At 42.3% G+C, this 25,021-nt stretch overlaps 1 pseudogene; it reads right to left on the bottom strand.

Annotated features, from left to right (window-relative positions):
* Positions 1–20,763: 20,763 nt before the first annotated feature.
* On the bottom strand, positions 20,764–24,728 carry LOC121400641 (annotated as a pseudogene).
* Between the last annotated feature and the right edge of the window lie 293 nt (positions 24,729–25,021).

Here is a 25,021-nt window from a genome sequence, read left to right as displayed (position 1 = left end):
CTTATACATTCCAGCTTTTTAAACCCTTTTTCTCTCTTGTTTCTTTTTGTTTACCCATTTTTCCCTTATATTACTTTCCAGCTCCACTTGTATTTTTTCTACAAAACTTACATTTTGGTGACACCTCTCCCATGTTTCTGTGATCTTATTTAACTTGTTTCACTTGAAATGCATGATTTATTATTTTCCTATTGTTTCCTGAACAGAATTCATATGGCAAAAGTATAGTGATAAAAGTACCTGCATGTTGGCCCTTGCACACATAACCTGGGGTCTTTTAGATATTCATAGCTGCATCCACAGATTGATTGGAAAGGAAGAGACAGCACAGCAGGAACTTCAGCGTTTTCCCTACAAAGTGTAAGTCCCGGTCCTACCACAAGGGGATTGGCTAGGCTAGAGGAGGGCTCAAATTTCTTCATCAAGTTCAGCCAATCACATTGCAGCTGAACCGGGACTTAGAACTTGAGGGGAAAAACTAAATCGGAAGCTGCAGTTTTAACTGTGATCGCAAGTGGACAGAATAAATAGTTAGTAAACTTTTGATTTTTTTTTCTTTTCTCCTCATTTTTCTTATCAGGCAGGTTTGGGGAGGCTTAGCCTTCCCTAGCCTTTAGTAAAATCCGCCTATGGAATACAATTTACTGTCCTAGAAGCCGATCTCCTCGACATGAGTTACATATCAGAGTCAGACAATTATATAAAGGGCAAGATGTGAAATGTTTGATTTTTTTATGTTCTTTTATCTTTTTTGACTACTATGTTATTTTCAAGGTTAATTAGTTATTGTTTATTTAATCTCAAAACAACTCTAGAAATGAGACAATTGTATGTACTTTGGTTTCATCCTGAATCCTATATGACTTATAGTCCAGGGACTAGGTCTGCTCGCTGGGACAGACCACTCCCAACCCACATTCATATCCCACAAATTGGTCATTCGAGAATGGGAATAGGTTGAAACATGCATTCCACATAGAAGACAGGTCCCGAAACCTCTTTAGAAAAAAAAATTAATCACTTTAAAATAGTTTCTTGGATTAACAAAAGTTATGAAGCCACATTTGTATAATATGTTTTTTTTTTATTTTTTTAGTTTAAAAGTTATGTGCAACAATATTTCATCAACATTGTGTCAGCTGGTCAGATTTGTGAACTGTCGAAATATATTGTTTGTAATACAATGCTGATACTTTACCTACTTTATTCAATGTTGAAACATGTATACTTTACAGTGAAAACCAATAAACAGAGATATGTTACAAAAAAATAGTTTCTTGGAATGTGGGAGGTCTGAACACCACAATTAAACGACGAAAGGTGCTAGATAGATTGCAAAGAGAAAAAGCCCAACTAGTTCTTTTACAGGAAACTCATTGGAAACATACAGATACCCGTAAATTACAAGATAAATGGATATAAACTACACTAGATGCTTCATACAAAACCAAATCTAGAGGGGTATCGATATTGATTAGCAAAACCTTACAATGCACTCGCGAACCTACAAAGATAAAAATGTCCGTTACGTGATAATAGATCTAGATGTTGCTGGTACTAAGTATACAATTATGAATATTTATGCACCTAACGATGATACATTTTTCTTTGCAGATGTGCTACAAAAACTGACTTCCTGGGAGGCCTCGAATCTCATAATAGGAGGAGACTTCAATGCTGTTTGGGATGATTTCATGGACAAATCAGGCAAGCCTACAGCACAATCACGCAACAGAGCGAAACCTCTACACATAACATGTGATACTTTACAACTATGTGACACATATAGACACTCGCACCCTACTTCTAAAGACTGCACTTTCTATTCAGGACTCCATGGTACCCATTCCAGAATAGACTACCTATTTCTATCCCAAACACTACTACCTTTGCTGAAATCTACTAACATAAATGCTATAGACATCTCAGACCACGTGCTAATCTCAGTCACTCTAAAGTTACCCACACCCCAGCCTCATTCTTATAACTGGAGATTCCCAGCATATCATATGTGCACTAGTGAAGACTTCCAAACCTTCTTAAAAACAAGTCGGGCTAACTACATAGACGATAATATTGACCATTGGGATGATCCACAATTACTGTGGGCGGCGGCTAAACCTGTATTAAGAGGACAAGTTATCTCATACTTAATCAAACAAAAGAAGGCATATAATGAAAAATATAACTTCTTACAAAAACAATTAACCTCCCATTACACAACCTTCAAAAAAACAAACACACAAGAAGACAAAAATAAATACAAAGAAACAAAGGAACTTTTTGACACTTTATTAACGGAAAAGGCACACAAATCAATCAGTCATACTACAAACAAATTCTACAGATATGGTAACAAATCAGGGAAATTATTGGCACAAATAGCTAAAAGACGGGTCCACAACTCTTACATACAAAAAATTAAAACACCTAATGGATGGACCCATGACACAAAGCAAATTAATAATATAATGGCCGGACATTTTAGGAAATTTTATGAATCATCCCCCGACGATCCACAAGATGGTGTGAAATTTCTACAGGAAGCTGATCTCCATGAATTGACAGTTCAAGACCGAGAAATTCTAGATGCACCTGTAACAGAGAATGAAATATCACATACAATCACACAATTAAAAAATGGGAAAACACCGGGACCTGATGGCTTTTCGGCTGAATTTTATAAACACCTGTCACCAGTTATCACACCCTTTTTATCCAAACTATACAATGACACTTTGCAAAGCACACCCCTATGGCATGAAGCCAATGTAGCCAGAATAGTATTGATTCCCAAAGAAGTCAGGGATTTAATAGAACCAACTTCATATAGACCAATATCATTACTCAATCAAGACCTCAAAATATTGACTAAAATAATGTCAGATATTGCCCTCAATACTTACCGAACACCAAGTAGGATTCATCAAACATCGTCACCCAGTACAGGCACTCAGGAAAATAATATCAGCTCTCTATCACAGCAACCTAGAAAAAAAACCACAGAATGTTAATAAACCTAGATGCAGACAAAGCGTTCGATAGGATATCACATGCACATTTACGTTGCCTGCTTAAATTCCAACATTTTGGCATGCAAATCTTTAACCTGTATAAAACATTATATTTATCACCCACTACATTCCTAACAGTAAATAATACTAATTCTGACAGATTTGCTATCAGTAGAGGCACACATAAAGGCTGCCCGCTATCGCCTCTTTTCTTTAACATAGCGATCGACCCGCTGCTAAGACATATATTGAAATGCTAACGATTACAAGGGATACAAATAGGCCAAACTAATCTCAAAGTGACAGCTTTTGCTGATGACATCCTGCTTTTTGTCAATCGACCGAAAACGGAAATACCCGATCTCTTACAAATTATACAAAGATTTGGCAAAATAGCAGGATTTCAAATCAACTTGGATAAATCAGAAGCCCTTCAACTACACCATACAGAAAAGACAGATTGGTCCTCGCATTTCCCTTTCAAAAAAACCAAACTCTTTACGAGAGATGCAACAGTGGAAGCATATTAACCTGTCATTTTTAGGCAGAATACATTTCGTTAAAATGATTTTATTCCCCAAGCTCCTATTTCCATTACAAATGTTACCATACTGCATTATACCAACTGATCAAAAACGATTAAACCACATATATACAAAATATACCAATACACATTAAAAACAACCCACTGTTCTTAGATACATACAAAGCATGACACTCGGTCAGGAAAAAACAAAACATCTCACAATATACCTCTCCCTACTTGTCATGGATAGATAACAAAAATTTCCCAAAGGTATACGAAATCCTAATCTTTATCATTGGAGTGTAAACGATTTACACAATGTACATGACATATTAGACAGTATACAGTATATTCAGTGTTCTCTCCAAATAAACTAGCAGAAAAATTTACATTTTCCACCACCCATATATACTTAAGTCTACAAATCATTCACTTTGCAAATACCACAATAAAACTCTTAACAAATAACGACAGAAGCAACTTTTGAAAACCAAAAACAAGAAACGTACGACTTCACACATTTACCAGGCCATCAAACCACTCATAGATATAGATAATGAAGAAAAACCCAATTTCAGTTGGACTAAAGAGATACCCAATATCACGGATTCAGACATTCTAAAACAACATACTAAAATCATGACGCTACTTCCGGCAAGTAGATATCAGGAAATGTCACTACAGATTCTTCATATCTCACCCCTGTTAGGAGATTTAAGATGGGTAACCTCTCCTCAGATGAATGCTTAAAATGCCGCACCTACTACACACCATATGGTCATGTGCTTTAATGCAATCCTTTTGGAAGGAAGTCATTTCCTAAGGTGCACAGATGATTGGGAAACCCCTCCATCCACACATAGAATGTGCTCTATTCAGCAACACTACATCGTTCACACAAATTACGAAAACCGACAAACACCTTATGGGAAGACTGGCAGCAGCAGCCAGGAAAACTATACTGCAACAATGGCTACACACTAATCCTCCACCACTGATACTGGTGAAACAGAAACTACACCATATTTTTCACATGGACTGGCTAGAAACCTTAACCAAAAAAGAACACAACATCTCAAAATTTTTTGATACCTGGACAACTTACATTACACATCTTCCCCAATGAATTAAATATCTCACAATCTATACTTTTAGACACACATCATGGTATGATATGGAAACCTTGAAAGATCACCCTTTGATCATGGAATCATCCCAATTTCTAACGGCAATACAACAAGAACACTTTAACCTGATACTGCGCCTCCCAGGAGTCATCAGATAAACAGATTACTGTCATCCCATCTAAACTAATCCCCATAGGACCTACCCCCCATGCTAATCGCCATACCTGAGCTGATTTTTTGAAATTGTTGAAATGTTTTATATTTGATGTCATAATCACTATAACGTTGCTTTACGGAACTATGTGCATATGTATCATGTGATTTAACTTTATCGTTTTCAATAAAAATAAGTTATAAAAAAAAAGAATTGCAAGCTTTCAGAGTACCCAGGCCCCTTTGTCAGGCAAAATTAGTAAAAGCTGGGAAGACACATCATATATACTGTTAGATCACTGAAAAAGGGTTTATGGACAATACATTAGAAAGTTACAGATAAACAGAGATAACTTGTAGAGATAATACATGTAATTAGGGTGGGTTGTAAGTAGTTCAGGGGTCTGAATTCAGCCAGGTCACATAGTGTGACCTAGACCAAGACAGAATAAGTTAAGGTTAACAAGTCATGGTTAACAAGTGCACAATTAGGAATTGGAGAAGAAAAAAGTGAAAATATAAGGTAAGGGTTCATTGGGTGGGATAACATATGGATCCAGAACTTATCCACTTCACAAGTCCATACCAGACTGTAACAAATAAACTACAAATAGAAATTGTGACCTGTAAAAATAAGACAATATATCAGCCCAGATATTGATAACCCCCCCACCCCCAGGGTGAGCACTTTAGCTTTAGCCAAGGAAGCAAACAAGAGTACAGTAAGCACCATGTGAGGTGAAGTCAACCTAAGGAAATAATCTTTTAAAATGTAAATTATACCTAGCTGTGTTTTTTGCTAGGTGTCATATCCCTTAGTTAAAGTCATATCTGCACTTTTTTCTTGACTTCTTTTTCTTGCACTGTTTTGTTAACCTTACCCAATTCTGTCTTAGCCTAGGTCACACTATGTGACCTGACTGAATCCAGGCTCCTGGACTATTTACAACCTATACCTTAATTACTTGTATTATATCTACAAGTTAGCTCTGTCTATCTGTAACTTTCTATTATACAGATGCTAAACCTTTAGGCCTTTGCAAAATACAGCATTGCTAGTCATATTAGATTTAAGGGTTTAGTTCTCCTTCAAGGGTATAATTGGCTTCGATATTTTACATCCCAAATACATACATTTACTTTTAATGATACTAAATCTCGTCTGATTACCAGATTGCCAGTTTGTCTAGATTCTGTTGGTAATTGGGATTGAGCTGCATCCTGGTTCTCTTCCAACCTTTCTGACCATTCTTTCTCTGTTAGTTTTGCTAATATAGCGCTATAGTAAATTTGAGTGCACCTTACTCTACTATAAGCTCCACTCCAAGTATATATGCTCCTGATGAGACCTTAAATCTTAGGGAGTGAGCCCTCGCAGCGAAGTGGAGGCAGGGTGTAGTGCAACTGTAAGATGATGTAGCCCGCTCGCACAACCCTGGCCTTCAGAAATTCAGCGCCTGGTGCATGGTGTCGGAGGGATCGGCACCCCCCTCAGCAAACTGTCCAAAAAGACACTGGCACACAAGGCAAGCATGCTTGACAAAGCGGTCTGACCCCGAAACGTTGCACGTTTGCAGAATAAACACGCAAGGGTATAACCCTGCTGCTACTTGCCTTGTGTGCCAGTGTCTTTTTGGACATGTAGTGCAACTGTAACTGGATTCAGGGTGCAAATAATTGTGAGCCAGTGGTTCTTATAACTTAACCATTTAACAGATTTATTGGACATACAATCCATCTACTGGTCACTGTGAGAAACAATAAGGGGCATAGCCTAAAGCAGGAATAGGAAACAGTTAGCCCTCCAAACTGTATTTTAAGACCCAGTTAGGTGTCTATAACACTAGGGAAACTGCCTGCTAAATAATATTGGGGATGGCTATTTTACACATCCCTACATTCTCCCCCTGGTGAAATCCTTACATCCCGGCAAGGAACATATTCAAATAACAAACACAAAAATACATTGCATCGCAACATTAACCTGATATTGCATTTACTGTATGGTTAACATCCGTTTCAGTAGCCTCTCCATAGGCATCATATCAACGAGTCCAGTATGAGCACCAATTATATTCATCACAGAGAAAGGTGGATCAGGATGACAAGGCACCGCATAACAGGGTCTCCCCAGAGTGTCATTAGTGAAATATGGAGGAGGCCTCCTAATTCAATCCCCTCTCCTGACTTCCTCATGAACCATCATGGCAGGTGCAGGTTCCACATTTACCAATAAACCAGTGTCAGGGGAATGTCCATTATCCTCTCCTGAACAAAATGGGAGGGGCCTGAGCATCCAATCCACCTCTTTGAGGTAAAGCAACACTGTCCTCAACTGACTCACTGGGAACCACAGGATCATTAGAAGGTAAAAACCAGTCATTGTTCACACCCTCTTCCAATTCACTCCCATTGGAAACATCATTGGTGTCACACACAGGATCCATCTCTTCACCCATAGGGGAAACCTGTGGTATAGGAAGTGAATGATTTTGATGCCATGCCTTAATCCTCCCCTCAGAGCCATGAATTTGGTAAACAGGGATACCTGGCAATTTGCTTCCTCAAACACTTACTTCCTCCATCTGTTGGCCAATTTATGTTTAGCAGTAGGCCCCAAATTCCGCTACAGAGCTTTAGCACCCGGTACCAATTCACGGTACCGTACCTTGGCTTCAAAACATCTTTTATTTCCAGCATTTACAATGGCAGCATTTTCCAAATAATAGGCCTCCTGTAAACTGTCTCGAAGACGAGCCACATATTGATAATGCTCTTTGCATCCCACTCCGTCAGTTGATATCCCTGCTTGCACATCAATAGGAAGCCAAGCTTCTCTTCCAAACATTAAAAAATAGGGAGAAAACCCTGTAGACTCATGCCGAGTGCAATTATATGCATAAACCAGTGCACTCACATGACTCCAAGTGGATTTATCAGTGGCAAGCAGTGTTCCCAACATGTCCAACAAGGTTCTATTGAACCATTCAGGTAAAGCATCACCCTCAGGATGATAAGGTGTAGTACGACTCTTCGCTATGTTCAACATTTCTAACAGCTCCTTGATCAACCGACTTTCAAAATCTAGCCCTTGGTCAGAGTAAAGCCGATTGGGCAGACCATAATGAACAAAGAATTTCTCCCACAAAGTCTTAGCCATCGTGGAAGCTTTTTGGTCTTTGGTAGGATAAGCCTGAGCATAACGAGTGTAATGATCAGTTACAACAGCATCCCTCATTTTAGGCCAAAAAATACGTTTTTTCAACGCCTAGATGCCCATGCTGATCATATATCTCAATGCAATTCTGCTATAACTTTGAGGAAGCACCAGTTGTCTCCTACCGGGGTGATCATGATATACCTGCACCCTATAGAGGAGACCATCAATAAATCTCAGCTTATCCCATTCTCTCAGGAAGGAACTAATCTCCTTTGGTATTTCTCTCCTCATATACTCAGAGTCTTTCCTGATAACAGATTCTCTCATGTGCCGGATCACATGTTCTCTTTTGTAGCTGAATCATATCTTTCCTCCCCAGTCGAAGAGAATCATGCACCCCTAAGGCAGTAGGGTAGCTATACATAGCAGGGACACAATCTTCTCCTCCTCCAAGAGAATCTACAACTCGTAACTCAGAGAAAGCGATGTGCTGTCCCTGTACAGCAGCTGTGGCACAGTGAGCGGCTATGGCGAAACTGGGGATTTCTTCCCAGTTATCCTCTTCTGGTTGAGGGGGTAGCCCAGGATGTTGGGAAAGGGCATCTGCACCCACATTCTTAGGCCCTGGCTTGTACTTTAAAGAGAATTGATAATTGGTCAGAGCCGCCAGCCATCGGTGCCCTGCAGCAAGCAATTTGGCGGTTGTTAAAATGTATGTTAATGGATTGTTATCAGTTCTCACCTCGAATTTGGCTCCATAGAGATAGTCATGCAACTTTTCAGTTACAGCCCACTTTAGAGCTAAAAATGCCAATTTATGAACAGGGTAATTTCTTTCAGTGGGGCTGATACTCCGGCTGACATATGCTACTGGCAACCCCCCTGGATATTCCTGGTGAAGGATACCTCCTAGACCCTCATAACTGGCATCTCCATGCAGGACATAGGGCTTCTGGGGGTCAGCATATGCAAGTAAGTCTCTTTTTCAGAGTCCGAAAAGCCTCCTCACAAGCCGAGGACCACTTATATTTGAAAAGAATTGGAGTAAGAGACCGTTCCTTGGTATCACTGCCTTCTAACAACCCATTCAAAGGATAAGCAATCTTAGAGTCCCCCTCCAGGAATCGCGGATAATACCCACTAAATCCCAGAAACTACCTCATTTCCGTCCAATTTAGCACAGCTGCTACCTTCTCAGGGTCAGTGGCAATTCCATCCGCAGACACAATGTGTCCTACAAAACGCACAGACCTTCCTGTTGAAGGCGCTCCAGCACATTAAACAATCGGATATCATGTTCTTCAAGCGTAGACCCGCAGACTATAATGTCATCTAAGTACACTATGCAATGCCTGGGGGTCAGGCCTCCCAGTACATTCTCCATGAGACGCTGAAACGTGGCAGGAGCCCTTCGGCATGCAAGTGAATAGGTAAAACCCCAAGGGGCAGATAAAAGCAGTCTTTTCTTGATCTTCAGCATTCATGGGAATTTGATAGTACCCTGACCGTAAATCCATCACAGAGAACCAAACACTTCCATGCAGAGCGTCAAGCGCCTCATCAATACGAGGCAGTGTATACTGTATACTACTACTACTACTACTACTACTGTATATTACCAGTTTTCTTCCTCACTATCACAATAGGTGAAGCGTAAGGGCTAGGAGATTCCACAATTATCTTTTGATCTTGTAGCTTCTTTAAATAATCTCGAACATCCTCCAAATCCCTGGGAGGTATTCGCCGAAACCTTTCTCTCAAATGGGGTGTTATCCCTCAACCTTATTCGATGTTCTGCATGCCTAGCACAACCAACATCCATATCGTCCACTGAGAACACATCACTGTAAAAGGCTAGGTGCTTCTCTAATTTTTTTTATGCTCGGGAGGGTCATCCGCTTCATCGAGGTGAAAGGCTAATTTAGTTGCGGAGGATCCCAGACCAACAGAACAAGAGTCTATACACTCCACCGGAGAGCAATGAGCAACCGTACGCCAGGCAGGTATCACTACTGGATGGGAGGTAATATTCTTGACAGTAACCACATCAGTTTGTGGACACTTAGAAAGATAGTCCTTTCTTTCAGGAACTATTTCCCATCCCTTGAGAGCCGCTTTATCAGGATTTGTTTCCAGCAAGAAGAAACTGCCACTGATAGCGTGTACTATTGCCACATAAACCCAGAGACTGTGGACTCCCCTGGTAGAATCTCTACAGAGTGCCAAGGATTTCCAACACAACCCCTAGGTAGCTCAGGAGCAAAAGTCTGACAGATCTTCTACAGTGGAGGGGCTACAGGCAATGTAGTAAACTGAGTACCTACATGGGTATGGAAAACATCAGGAAGGCCTCCTCTACAGCTTTCACATTAGAGCCCACAATCACCGGAGTAGTCTCTCTTCCTCCGGGTGAAGGACACACATAAGCAACTGAGAGGGGGATCTCCGTCCCCCACGACACCCGGAATGTGCAATTGCACTTCTACACAATGGTACCAGTATGGCTGTAACAGATACAGAAAAGGCAAATGTGTTAAATCAGTTCTTTTCTTCAGTGTATACAATAGAGGAGTCTGGGTTCACAGGCTCACTTTATAACTGCACAAATGGTTCAGCTCAATCTAGTCAGTGGCTGACTCAGGATATGATTCAAAAAGCTTTAATACAAATTAATGTAAACAAGGCTCCAGGGCCTGATGTCATACACCCCCGGGTTCTAAGAGAGCTTAGTTCAGTTTTAGACCAGCCCTTATTTCTGATTTTCTCAGATTCACTGTCATCTGGTATGGTGCCTATGGATTGGAGAAAAGCTGATGTTATTCCAATATTTAAAAAGGGATTACGATCTCAGCCTGGCAATTATAGGCCAGTAAGCTTGACATCTGTGGTGGGCAAATTATTTGAAGGCTTGTTAAGGGATCACATTCAAAATTTTGTCCTAATGAATGGCATTATGAGCAACAATCAGCATGGCTTTATGAAGGATAGGTCATGTCAGACGAATTTGATTCGCATTTTATGATGTGGTAAGTAACATTCTGGACAGTGGGGGGGCAGGATTTTGCCAAAGCGTTTGATACTGTGCCCCACAAACGACTGCTTTCTAAACTAAGGTCTGTTGGGCTTAATGAAGTTGTTTGCACGTGGATCGGAAACTGGCTACAGGATCGGGTACAGAGGGTGGTTGTTAATGGGACATTCTCTACTTGGAGTAAGGTTCTTAGTGGGGTCCCCCATGGCTCAGTATTGGGTCCACTTTTATTTAACTTGTTCATTAATGACTTAGGGGAGGGTGTTGTAAGTAATATATCAGTGTTTGCAGATGACACAAAATTATCCAGCCCAATTAATTCCATCCAGGATGTGGCATCCTTGCAACATGATCTTGACAAACTGGCAATCTGGGCAGCTAAGTGGCAAATGAGATTCAATGTTGATAAATGTAAGGTCATGCACATGTAAAAATATCCAAGCCACTTATACCCTTAATGTGACTGCACTAGGCAAATCCATTATGGAAAAGGACCTTGGAGTCCTTGTAGATGATAAACTTGGCTGTAGCAAGCAGTCGGCAGCATCAAGGGCAAATAAGGTCTTGAGCTGTATTAAAAGGGGCATAGAGTCAAGGGAGGAGCGGGTCATTCTTTCACTTTATAGAGCACTTGTAAGGCCCCATCTAGAATATGCCGTACAGTTTTGGTCTCCATCCCTCAAACAGGACATTATTGTATTAGAGAGGGTACAGAGAAGGGCAACTAAGCTGGTAAAGTATATCTAGTATAGGTCAATCTAAAAACAACTGGACTTGCTGAGTAATCAATGAAGACGTTTCACTACTCATCCGAGCAGCTTCTTCAGTTCAACTGACTGGTGTGGGAAATTCTCGGCATATAAACTCTTCCACTAATCCATTTACAATGGCACATTGTAACTCTTCAAAGAGGTGACATCTGAAGAAACTCACAGAGGTGTTGATTCAGTGTAGTTGTGATAGGATTATCCAATGTGTCATGCAACTCCTAGATACAGGTGTTACTTGTGAGAGTTGCATGAATGGATGTGTGAAGTGTTCTGAATCCGCCGGGGTACAGATGTTAGAACAGCATTGTATGTAGCAGACAGGTGGTGTCGAAGGCCCCCACCTCTGTTCAGAGATGGACATGAATCGCCTCTTTCACGGCTCGTTCAAACCAGCGGTCTTCTTTATCCAAGATTTGGACCTTGCTGTCTTCAAAGGAATGTCCCTTGTCTTTTAAGTGTAGAAAGACAGCTGAGTTTTGCCCTGTAGAGTTCTCCCTCCTGTGCTGAGCCATTCGCTTGGAGAGCGACATACAATGCTGTTCTAACATCTGTACCCCGGCGGATTCAGAACACTTCACACATCCATTCATGCAACTCTCACAAGTAACACCTGTATCTAGGAGTTGCATGACACATTGGATAATCCTATCACAACTACACAGAATCAACACCTCTGTGAGTTTCTTCAGATGTCACCTCTTTGAAGAGTTACAATGTGCCATTGTAAATGGATTAGTGGAAGAGTTTATATGCCGAGAACTTCCCACACCAGTCAGTTGAACTGAAGAAGCTGCTCGGATGAGTAGTGAAACGTCTTCATTGATTACTCAGCAAGTCCAGTTGTTTTTAGATTGACCTATACTAGATATACTATAACCTGGATGAATGAAAATCTTCATAGTCATAAGCTGGTAAAGGTATTGAAAATCTTAGCTATGAGGAAAGACTGGCCAAAATGGGGATGTTCACGCTGGAGAAGAGGCGCTTAAGGGGGTGATATGATGACTATGTATAAATATATAAGGGGATCATATAATAATCTCTCTAATGCCTTATTTACCAGTAGGTCTTTCAACCTGACATGAGGTTATCCATTCCGATTAGAAGAAAAGAGGTTCCACCTAGATATTCGGAAGGGGTTTTTTACAGTGAGAGCTGTGAAGATGTGGAATTCTCTCCCTGAATCAGTTGTACAGGCTGATACATTAGATAGCTTTAAGAAGGGGTTGGATAGCTTGTTAGCAAGTGAGGGAATACAGGGTTATGGTAAATAGCTCATAGTCCAAGTTGATCCAGGGACTAGTCCGATTGCTATTTTGGAGTCAAATTGGAGAGGCTTCAGATGGGTTTTTTTTTTGCCTTCCTCTGGATCAACTGGAAGATAGGTAGTTAATAAAAAGAAAAAAAAAAGGTTGCATTTGATGGCCATGTGTCTTTTTTCAACCTTACTTACTATGTTACTATGTTACACAGCTGTCCATATAAGTAGGTCCTGCTCCTACTCCAAACACCGGCACAGTTCCCTCTGGCTGCAGCGGTATATGACTGAGAAATTAAGAGTTCCGGGGGATCATGGCCACTCGCTACCGGAACTGAGGCCATACAATCCACAGTGGAGTGTACATAAAGAGAACATTTCAGGATCATACATTACAATTTATAGGCAATTACTCACAACACTTTCAGTCAGTATCTGTCCTCTCAGATATAGGATATAATGTATGCAGCTTTTAGGAAATACACCCAGCTTTCCCCTAAGTGGAACCTGAGAGGCAATTCTACCCTAAATTTATACACTTAGTCCCTATTCTGGGCAATTATTACCTGGAATCTTAATCCCACTACAATCCTCGGAGGAGCCTCAAGATGCTCAACTAACTAAACTAACTATCTGTCACTCCTAGATTGATCTATTAAAGAGATAAACTATGCAGACTAACTCCTATTTAGGTTTAGGTTCCACAGTGGTCCTGTCTGCTTGCTCAGACCAGGACTAGCACAAAATTGACACTGAAAGCTTCAGAAGCTTTTATACTTTAGCACAATGCCATTTACTGGTCACTGTGAGAAACAACAAGGGGAATGACTATGAAGATTTTCATTCATCCAGGTCATGGTATATCTAGTATAGGTAAATTTAAAACAACTGGACTTGCTGAGTAATCAATGAAGACGTTTCACTCAGAGCCGGGCCTCGCCGCACAGGCACCCAAGGCAAGCCGGCGGATGCGGTGCCGGCTTTGCCCGAGTGCGCATGGGCAAGGTGGTGCTTGTGTGCGCATGCGCAAAAAACGCTGTGATTTTTACTTCTTTTGTGCCTCTGCGCATGCGCGAATTGCTGAGAACATGCATTCGCACGCATGCGCAGGAAGACGTAAAACACACAAAGAGTTGGGCACCGGACTGGGGGTAGGCAACAGAGCAGGTGCGTGCCTGGCGCCCTCCCAGCTTTGCGCCCTAGGCACGTGCCTACTCTGCCTACCCTGTGGTCCTGCCCTGGTTTCACTACTCATCCGAGCAGCTTCTTCAGTTCAACTGACTGGTGTGGGAAATTCTCGGCATATAAACTCTTCCACTAATTCAATCACAATGGCACATTGTAACTCTTCAAAGTGATAGGATTATCCAATGTGTCGTGCAACTCCTAGAAAGGGGGGTTGCATGAATGGATGTGTGAAGTGTTCTGAAACTGCCGGGGTACAGATGTTAGAACATCATTGTATGTAGCAGACAGGTGGTGTTGAAGGCCCCCTTAGAATCTGCTATCAAAAATAATCACTTGAAAAAGGAAGAAGCGGAACAACTCCAGTTAAAAGTGTCAGCTGCTTTGTCAAGTGCCAGAACACCTCCCTCTAACCTTACTATACAAGATAGGAGAGCGCTGAGTTTTCTGAGTAAGGACCTGAACATCACTATCCTGCCAGCAGATAAAGGGAGATGCACAGTTGTGCTCAACACAACTGACTACGACCAGGGGCCATCCTGGCCCCTCTGCCGCCTGAGGCAGCAGCAGTTGCTGCTGCCCCCCCGGAAATTTGCTCTTAAAGTACCAGGAGCAGCATTTTTGCCGCCCCTGGTACCTAGTGGGGCGCTGCTGCCTGAGGCGACAGCCTCAACTCGCCTCATTGGCGAAGCACCCCTGACTACGACTGCAAGATAACCTCTCTACTCAGTGATAGCAATACATATGAACCCTTAAGGAAAGACCCAACAACTTGAAAAGGAGAAAGCCATTGATCGAGTTTTATACCACCGCCTGTACCCCAGAGAAGTCACACCATGTTTATACGACTCCCCAAGATACACAAAGAAGGAGCCCCACTAAGACCCATTGTCAGCAGCATAAATTCAGTGACATACAGCATTGCAAAATTCTTGGCTAACATCTTAGCCCAGTTGGTAGGCAACACAGTGCATCATATTCAGAATGCCAGAGTTTGTAACCAAGATTCAAGGCGTTACACTAGAGGCAGAAGAAACAATGGTATCATTTGATGTCACTTCTTTGTTCACATGTATTCCTACTACAGAGGCAATTGAGACTGTAAGAAATCAACTGCAACAAGATAACACCCTCAGCAGCAGAACAAAGCTCAGTCCCAACCAAGTATGTTTGTTGCTAGATTTGTGCCTTAACACCACATACGTCATGTACAAGAACCTTTTTTATAGACAGAAACATGGCTGTGCAAAGGGTTCTCCAGTCTCTCCTATTGTAGTAAACCTGTACATGGAGGAAGTGGGAAGGAGGGCCTTACTTACTTTCCAGGGAACTAAACCAAGTCACTGGTTCAGGTATGTGGATGACACTTGGGTTAAAATCAGATCCAATGAAGTGGCGGCCTTTACAGAACACATTAACTCAGTGGACAATAACATCAAGTTCACAAGGGAAGATGTCCACGAGAACAAACTTGCCTTTTTGGACTGTTTGATATGCATCCAAGAGGGGGGTAACTTGAAGACGGAAGTATACAGGAAACCCACTCGGATCAATATCTGTTGTTTGACTCCCACCATTCGCTGGAACACAAACTGGGTGTCATTAGAACTCTGCACCACAGGGCAGAATGTGTGGCAACTGATACAGAGTCCAAAGACAAAGAGCAAAAACATCTTAGAGGAGCTTTGAAAGCGTGTGGCTATCCAGACTGGGACTTTGTCAAATCAGCAGTAACCAAGCCCAACAGGAACACCAATAGAAATAACCGCCCACAGACACATAGTAGGCGAAACATAGTCATGCCATATGTAACAGGAGTGTCTGAGAAACTCAGGAGGATTTTTAACAACACGTCCCTATGTTTTTCAAACCTAGCAACACACTGAGACAAAAACTGGTACACCCAAAGGATCCAAACCCTAAAGAAAAACAAAGCAATGTGGTATACTGAGTCCAGTGTAGCGAGGAGGGCACAGATCTATACATTGGGCAGACAAAACAACTGCTCACCAAGCGAATGGCTCAGCATAGGAGGGCGAACTCTACAGGGCAAAACTCAGCTGTCTTTCTACACCTAAAAGACAAGGGTCACTCCTTTGAAGATAGCAAGGTCCAAATATTGGATAAAGAAGACCGCTGGTTTGAACAAAGCGTGAAAGAGGCTATTCATGTCAAGGTGGAGAAACCATCCCTGAACAGAGGCGGGGGGCCTTCGACACCACCTGTCTGCTACATACAATGCTGTTCTAACATCTGTACCCCGGCGGTTTCAGGACACTTCACACATCCATTCATGCAACTCTCACAAGTAACACCTCTTTCTAGGAGTTGCATGACACATTGGATAATCCTATCACAGTAAGTACACAGAATCAACACTTCTGTGAATTTTTTCAGATGTCACCTCTTTGAAGAGTTACAATGTGCCATTGTGATTGGATTAGTGGAAGAGTTTATATGCCGAGAATTCCCATACCAGTCAGTTGAACTGAAGAAGCTGCTCGGATGAGAAATGTCTTCATTGATTACTCAGCAAATCCAGTTGTTTTAAATTTACCTAAACAAGGGGCATAGCCTAAAGCAGGAAACAGTTACCCCTCCTAACTGTATTTTAGGACCCAGTTAGGTGTCTATAACACTAGGGAAACTGCCTGCTAAATAATATTGGGGATGGCTATTTTACACATACCTACACTAACAAATCCTCTCACCGGTTCAGCTTAGTATGTGGTGTCTTAGGGTTCAGTCCTTGGCCCTCTGTTGTCCACTTGTACACTCACTCTCTCTCTTCATTTGGCCTCAAATATGTATGCCTATGACATCCGGTTTAGACACCTGTAGCAGTGTGAGATGCTACAGGCTGACCAGCTGGGTTTGATTTAGGGATGCACTGAATCCACTATTTTGGATTCGGCTGAACCCCCGAATCCTTCATGAAGGATTCGGGCGAATACCGAACCAAATCAGAACCGTAATTTGCATATGCAAATTAGGGATTGGAAGGGGAAAACATTTTTTACTTCCTTGTTTTGTGACAAAAAGTCACGCAATTTCCCTCTCCGCCCCTAATTTGCATATGCAAATTAGGATTCGGATTTGGTTCGGCTGGACAGAAGGATTCGGCCGAATCATGCTGAAAAAGGCTGAATCCTGGCCAAATCCCGAACCGAATCCTGGATTAGGTGCATCCCTAGTTTGATTAGCCTCAAGTGGCTAATCAGTAGTCCTTAAAACCCAGGCTGGTCAGTCTCTCAGAATCTCTAAGTGGGATAGACACACAGACAGCGTCTGGGATCCTGACATTAAAGGAAAACTATACCCCTCACACAATGTAGGTCTCTATAAAAAGATATTGCATAAAACAGCTCATATGTAAAACCCTGCTTCATGTAAATAAACCATTTTTATAATACTTTTTTTAGTAGTATGTGCCATTGGCTAATCATAAATAGAAAACTGCCATTTTAAAAAATAAGGACAGCCCCCTGGGATCATAGGATTCATGGTGTACACAAACAAACTAAACAAACTATACTTGTTTGTAAGGTGGATAAAAAAAATGGGTGTTATGTGAAAGTACAGGCATGATGGTGTAATTGTAAGAATGTTTGTTATGTGTATGTATGATTTTGTTATGTTGAAAATCATAATGTCAAAAGTGTATTTACAGGGTTTGGCCACCAGAGGGCATTTCTCACCAGTTATATAATAGTTATATAATAGTGTTATGTAAAGGGCGAGGAAATAGTTTAAATAGGGGTAAACAACCACGGAAGTGGTAGTTCGTAGGTGGGGGTGGTCCAGTGAAGAACACCTGCTGGAGGAAAGAAGAGCCCAGCCCTGATGTAAGTAGTAGGCTTAGCCAGAGTGAGGAGATTTGTGTTATAGTGTGCACTAGGTGTACAAGGCAGTAAGGAAAAAGGTAGTAAGGGCAGCTAAGACATACCTGCCAACATTTTGAAAATCGAAAGAGGGACAAAAAGTTGTGGCGCGCTATGCGCGGCAATTTTTTGGCCACACCCATTTTGTGGCCACACCCCCTAATTACCATGTTCATTTAACAAATTGTAAATAAGCCATATCACTTTAAATGGGCAGGGAGAGCTGTATGGCAGTCCCTACTAAGGCGATGTATAAAGTTGTAGCGCAACTGGCTTCCCTCCACTGGTTATTGAACTACAACTCCCAGCACCAACACCCAGAGAGCAAAACACACACACATACTAACACACACACACAAACACACACAGTATAGTAGCACACACACTAACACACACCCACAGTAACACACACACACTAACACAGTTGGGGGGGTATGAATATGAGATGCTACTAAACAATGGAACATAACTTATGGTTCTACCCTGAAAAACGAGAATTTCAAAGCATTTATATCTGGGCCCGTAAACGCTTTGCACGCCAGCAGCAGCCACAGATGTGCAGCTTGACTTTGACAGACACCACAAAATCAAATGATGCCAACACCCATGATGTCACTGACCAGTTTGCGTTTCGCGCTCAGTGGTCATTGTGCTGGAGGTGGCTCCTCGCCCTGCCATCGGCGTGGAGGATTCAGCCATGGTAAACTCACACGGCACTAATAAACGCATCTAGCTATAAATAGGGTGGAATGGATGTGCTTCCAATCACTGCTTGAAGCTTCCGGTCCAGAATGCCAACTTCCGGTTAAGCTGTCGCATTTTACTTTGTGCATAAAATTTTTACTTCATATAAACTATTGAAATTTGGCAGCTGGAGTCGTGGCATAGAACTTGAACGATTTTGTTTGTTTTGTGTTGTCGTAAAGATTAACTTGCTCTATTTAATTTCACCCAAAACTATCATGGCTACTTCGAACATAACGCAGCACCAGGTTCCCATAGCGTCACTTCCTTTTTACTTGTGCCAGTTCAATAGCAAAACTTAGCGGTGCCTTCTAGACGTCCATGTTAATATCTTTCAGCCAATAGGAGAGTATATAATACTACTGCCTGCTAACTCAGCCAATTGTCGCACACATTGTTATCACGTGTCCATTGCTGGCTTGTATGGAATGGCACTGGAGGTTACCGCTATTACACAAATATCCAATGAGCGTCTGACACATTTTAAAAGCAGTTGCTATGGTAACGGCATCCTGGCATACCTCCCAACATCTGAACAGATCCAAGATCCGAAAAGCGGGACATCTTCACCTGCTATCTGGGACAGCGGGACAGTCAGGTAAAATCGGTACTGTCCCGCCTAATCCGGGACACTTGGGAGGTATGGAATAGGAGAGGCCTGAATAGAAAGAGGAGTAATAAAAAGCAGCAATAACATAAATGTGTAGCCTTACAGAGTATTTGTTATTTAGATGGGGTCAGTGACCCCCATTTGAAAGCTGGAAAGAATTAGAAGAAAAAGACAAATAATTAAAAACAAAAAACAAAATAATGAAGACCAATTGGAAAGCTGCTTAGAATTAGCCATTCTTTCACATATTAAAACTAAACCTAAAGGTGACGTTCTTTGGCTTTTCAAGGATTGCTGTAGTGGAATTACAATGTCACTTGACTTTCCCAGGAGTGGTGCCTTGCTATACAGAGAGCCGCTTCCAACAAGAGGTGAGTTGCGGCTGGGAACAAACAGCTCCAAGCTATATACATGAAATGGGAAAGGCCACGGTGGCCTGAGACACCCCACAAGCACCAACCACCCTGAACCACACCGGAAGGAGTGGAGAGAGGAAGTCGCAAAGAGGCCAAACTCAAAACCTGGAAGTAGCTAGCAAGATGCCGTGCTGCCTGTGCCATCGGGACATCTTCACTACTATCCGGGACAAGTAGAGAAAATCGGGACTGTCCCGCATAATGCGCGACAGTTGGGAGGTATGTGTTCATGAAGACTTTCACTTCTTCTCAAATTCCCCCCTCCCACCCAGAAACAAGGCATAAAGATATAAAGGTGGACTTGGTAACAGTGTGTGAATCCCAGCAGCACATTAGTCTGTATGAGCCCCAACAGGAGTAAGTGGAACTAGCTTTCCAGTGGATCATCTGCCAGTGAGGGATAAAGTGACAGGGAACAGGATAGTGAAAGAGAGGGCTTTGAGACTGTGTCCATCGTGGAAAGTCCTGTCGGCGTCAGCGTCGGGTTGCTGATAGGTGGGGATAGTGAGATCCCATAGAGGGCGGTGGAACAGGTACGGCTCCTTGGTATTCGGAGGTAATACCGGAAAACCCTGTGAGTAAGGGATGCTAAATTCTGGAATGGCTATGTAATATGTAACTGAAGATTTGACCGTGAGTGTGAGGCTGTATTAAGTTCTGGACCCTGTAGTAGTACACAAAACTTTCACAGTAGCTGGGAGTAGAACAAACTTTACTATGGAGGAAAGCATGGCTGAACTGGCAACAAGTTAGGAGAAAAGAGAGATAGAGACGCAGATACTTGGGAAACAATAATCAGCAGAGCAGAGTGACACATCTCAGTTTAAGATGTAACAGCGCCATCTACTGGCATTACATTAACAGTCAATACATAACACCCCTCCCCTCCTAGATAACATAATCCTCTAGGTGGCGGGGCCTTTGAATGACCCTTCTGGGCTGCTCCATTGGGACACTGATGACCTCTCCTTGTGGATTGGTCTCAGTATCTGCTGGTAACCCCTGAGGTACATCTACTGTCTGTTCAGCTGCAGGAATCTCTTCCTCTGGAAAAGCTAGAGGAGTTAAGTCACCTTGCAATCCAAACTGGCCATGGTTACCCTCTGTATTAGGACAAACATTATCCCCTAGTCTGCTCCGCAGCTGATCAACATGTCTTCGAATAACACGGCCATCCGCAGTCTTAACCTTGTACGAGACAGGGCCTCTCGCTTCAACAATGACTGCTGGTATCCATTTTGGTCCCAGTGCATAATTTCTGGCATACACACTATTGCCTGCTTCAAACATCCTCACTGTGGAGGTCTGTGCATTTTTATGGAATTTATCTTCCTGTTTATTTTGTACATCAGAAGCCAAGTCGGGATGCAGTCTGTCTAAACAGGTTTTAAGCCGTCGGTTCATCAAAAGTTCTGCAGGACTGCAGCCAGTGCTAGCAGAAGGGGTTATGTGCTGCTGCAACAAAAACTTTGCCAGTCTATAATTCCAGTCACCATCAATTATCCTTTTTAATGCATCCTTTGTAGTCTGGACCATGCACTCAGCTTGTCCATTTGAGGATGGATGGAATGGTGCTGTTGTAACATGACGAATAAGGTTACTTTCCATAAATGCTCTGAAGTCTGATGATGTAAACTGTGCTCCGTTATCGGATACAATAGTGTCAGGGAGTCCATGGGTGGCAAACAACTTCCGCAACACTTGAATGACTGCATGGGTGGTTGCAGATGCCACTGGAACAACTTCCAACCATTTGGAAAAGGAATCAACCACAAGGAAGAATGTCTGACCTTGAAAAGGCCCTGCAAAATCGATATGAAGCCGTGACCATGGGCTCCGCGTCACCTCCCATGGATGTACCCAGGCCTTAGCAGGGGCATGTCAGTTGGTCTGGCAAGGGACACAACTTTTTACACATTTTTCAATACATTCATCCATTTTAGGCCACCAGACATAACTTCTAGCAAGGGCTTTCATATTTACAATGCCTGGATGACTCTCGTGTAGGGCTTTAAGAACATGGTTTTGCCCTGCTTTGGGAATTACCACTCTATTTCCCCACAAAAGGCAACCTTTGTATGCAGAGAGTTCATGCTGGCGTTTCTCAAAAGGTGTGAACTCTTCCTTTAAACTTATTTTTGGCCACCCCCTCCATACCCAGTTCAACACTCGAGACAATACTGGGTCAGTAGCTGTCATTCGGGCAATATCTGATGCCTGCAGAGGGGGACTAGGTAATGACTCTAGCATGAGGACCTCAGACAAGGCCGGTACTTGAAAATCAGGAGTGTTTACAGGTAAACGGCTTAAAGCATCTGCATTACTTATTTCTTTTCCTGGGCGGTACTGCAACTCATAGTCATATGCATTTAGCAATAAACACCATCTCAGCATGCGTGGAGAAAGTATCTGCGCAGTAGGCCCATTATTTTTAAACAGACCCAATAATGGCTTGTGATCAGTAATTATAGCAAAACTTCTGCCATACAAGTACTCGTGGAATTTCTTTACCCCTGCCACAATGGCTAAAGCTTCCTTATCAATCTGAGCGTAATTCCTCTCTGTGGTACTCATGGTCCGAGAATAGAATGCAATGGGAGCCTCACGACTGCCACTTACAGTATGACTTAAAACAGCCCCTATTCCATAAGGAGAAGCATCACATGTGAGGTTAAGAGGTTTACGCAAATCATAATGTACTAGCACACTGTCTGATGATAAAAGTCTCTTGGCATCCTTGAAAGACTGCTCATGCAGGGCTGACCACTTCCAGGTAGAATTTTTGTCCAGTAGTCTGTGTAGTGGCTCAGCCACAGTAGCTTTGTCTTTCAAGAAGGAATGGTAGAAATTTAAAAGGCCGAGAAATGCTTGCAGCTCCTGTTTATTTTTGGGAACTGGAGCTTCATGAATGGCTTTTACTTTTGCATTTGTTGGATGTATTCCATTTGCATCAACTTTGTATCCCAGGAAATCAACACTTGGTACTCCTAAACCACATTTTTCTTTCTACGTTTTAACCCAGCATCTGCAAATCGCTGTAATACTGCTCTTACCCTTTCAGTTAATGATTCCATAGAGTCTGCTCCAATGAGGACATCATCAAAATATGGCACCACCCCTGGCAGGCTGGAAAGGAGGTCATCCATCAATTTCTGGAACACACCTGGTGCAATGCAAACTCCAAATGCTCCTTTTTGTGTGATAATTGTTTGTGCATCAGCAGCTGCATCATTCACCGGTAACTGCTGGTATGCTTGAGCCAAATCAAGTTTGGCAAATAACTTTCCTTTAGCCAAGGTGCTGAGAATCTGATTGACAGCAGGAATTTGATATGGATGTTCCTGTAATGCCTTGTTGATTGTACATTTATAGTCAGCACATATCCTCACTTCTCCATTTGGCTTCAGTACAGGCACTATTGGGGTGGCCCAAGTTGGGCGGGTTACTGGAATTAGCGCTCCTTGTTGCACCAAGCGATCTATTTCAGCATCTATTTTTGGACGGAGAGCAAATGGTACAGGTCGTGGCTTCATGCGTATTGGGGCAACTTTGGGATCCAGCAGGAATGATATTGGTGAGCCCTTAAATTTGCCAAGGCCTTCTTCAAATACACTGCTAAAGTCTTTGAGGACACTTTGCAAAGAGTCTGTCGTTGCATAATTTACTCCAGTTAATTGAATTCCTAGGGGCTCAAACCATTCTACTCCTAATAAGCTTGCTCAGTGTCCTTTTGTAATAATGAGGCGTAGTTTTCCTCTGTCTTTTCTATAGTGGACTTTAACAAAACAGGCGCCCACAACATCCACAGGCTTTTTATTGTAATCCACAAGTCTAACTTCACATGGTAAAATAGGTGGGCCATTAGTGGGCCATAATGCATGGAAAGTTTCCTCTGAAATTAAGGAATAGACACAGCCTGTATCTACCTCCATTCTACATTTAGATCCTTGTAGTATTACATCAGTGAATTTCTTTTTGTGCATTGGCTCATTTTCAACACTATTTATAATTTCTGAGACATAAATATCTGTTTCTGCTTCCTTCTCGGTAGTGTCATTTTGGATTTTTACTATATGTGTTGCATCCCCAGATGGAGTTGCTCTGGCTTGCTTGTGTCTCTGTGAATTATCAACTTGGCGGCAGACTCTCTGTATGTGGCCGCGGCGCTTGCATTTGTGACACACAGCATTTTGGAAATCACAGTTTCCACGCAGGTGACCTCCCCCACAACTGTGGCACCTTAATTTTACTGGATCTGATACCTGTGCTGATGCTGGCATTTTATACACTTGATGCAGCTCTGGTGCAATAACTGAACTGGCAGAGGCCTGTATCTCCTTGGAATGTGCAGATGCAGCTTCATAAGCAAGTGCTTCCTCCTGGGCCAAAGCAAAGGTTAGGTTGTGCTTTGCTAGAAGCCTTCTTTGTAGTGCTGCATCCCTGACCCCACACACAAGACGATCCCTTAGCAAGGATTCCAAGCTGCTGCCAAAATTGCAGTTTTCTGCCAAACTGCGTAGCTCTGCTATATAGGCAGCAATACTCTCACCTGACTGCTGGCTGCGTCTGTTAAAGTGGAACCTCTTAACAGTTTCAGATGTTGTGGGTGCAAAATGATTTTTAAGCTGCTTAATAATTTCCTCAAATGAACAGTCACTGGGTTTAGTGGGGGATACCAGAGAGCGAACAATCTCATAAGTCTTTGAGCCTATAACACTCAGCAGAACTACACGTTTCTGCACAGGGTCTGTCACCTTATTTGCTTCTAGAAAGAACTGCAGTTTCTCTGCATAGGAATCCCATGAGGATGGCCTGGCAATGTCAAACTCCTCTATGTGGCCCAGGGACACCATTATGGAAATAATAAAGTCTCTTAAGTTCCCTTTTACTCACTGGGATATTGTAGTTGTAGATTTTTTATGGGTTATATCCCATCCTCGTCGCCAGTATTAAGTTCTGGACCCTATAGTAGTACACAAAACGTTCACAGTAGCTGGGAGTAGAACAAACTTTACTAGGGAGGAAAGCATGGCTGAACTGCCAACAAGTTAGGAGAAAAGAGAGATAGAGAGGCAGATACTTGGGAAACAATAATCAGCAGTTAAGCAGAGTGACACATCGCAGTTTAAGATGTAACAGCGCCATC

Source organism: Xenopus laevis, chromosome 1L (assembly GCF_017654675.1).
Source record: "Xenopus laevis strain J_2021 chromosome 1L, Xenopus_laevis_v10.1, whole genome shotgun sequence".
NCBI classification, from domain to species: Eukaryota; Metazoa; Chordata; class Amphibia; order Anura; family Pipidae; genus Xenopus; species Xenopus laevis.
This window is presented reverse-complemented; position numbering and strand designations above follow the sequence as displayed.